This window comes from Penaeus chinensis, chromosome 3 (assembly GCF_019202785.1).
Source record: "Penaeus chinensis breed Huanghai No. 1 chromosome 3, ASM1920278v2, whole genome shotgun sequence".
Lineage (NCBI taxonomy): Eukaryota > Metazoa > Arthropoda > Malacostraca > Decapoda > Penaeidae > Penaeus > Penaeus chinensis.
This window is the reverse complement of record NC_061821.1, coordinates 8,050,980-8,052,091: the sequence shown is the minus strand read 5'-3', so window position 1 is coordinate 8,052,091 and position 1,112 is coordinate 8,050,980.

The window sequence follows — 1,112 nt, the reverse complement described above, 5'->3', positions numbered from 1 at the left end:
TCTCACTGTTATTATCTTTATCCCTATTTAAATAACATGATAACGATTATAACAAAACATAAATGATAATGGTGACAGTAATAATATAATAATAATGATAGTAATACTATGATGATAATAATGTTAATAACACAGTAGCAATAATAATAATAATGATAGTAATGATGTTGATAAAACAGCGACAATTATAATGATGATAATATAAATTACAGACAAAGTAATAATAATGGTAATAATAATTATAATAATAATAATAATAATAATAATAATAATAATAATAATAATAATAATAATAATAATAATAATAATAATAATAATAAAAATAATAATAATAATAATAATAATAATAATAATAATAATAACAATAATGGTAGAAATCGCTATAACAATGATGCTAATTATAATACCGTTGACAATGATCGGAATGGTGTTAATAATAACAAAATCAACACTGACAATAATGATAAGAATTATCAAAATGTTAATAACAACAATAATAATAACAATAATAATAATATAACAATAATAATAATAATAACAATAATAATACATCAACAACAGTAATGCTAATAATAACGATCATGATAACGATGATGAAAAAAAGATCATCACAATAAGGCCAACTACACCGTGAGACTGGCATGGGACCTGTTAATTGCATAATCCAGGACCGTCAACACAGGCTATATGGGCAACTAGCTCGTTTCCTGCGGATGCCTGACCATCAGGTTGTCTTTGCGAGACAGTCCTGGATGGTGGAGGCCCGTGGAGGTCATGGTTTGGGCACCTCGACCAGTCCTATCACAAGGAGTTAGCGATGGGCCTGGAGGCATATACATATACATACATGCTAAGAATTATGGAATAGTAGCAAAATTCTATAACAAAGAAGGTAAGAAAATACAAAGTAGACCGTTCTAGCTTTAAAGACTGTCTATGTCCATGAAAGCATGGGAGCAAAAGGGGAAACACTTTCAGATAATGTAATACCTGGACGATCATGAAATACCCAAAGAAAACTTCACCGTCTTTGCCTCAGATGGGGCTAGCAATATTTACCGGTATCCACAATTCTCTAGTGAGTCGCCTGAAATTGGAACTAATGTATCTGC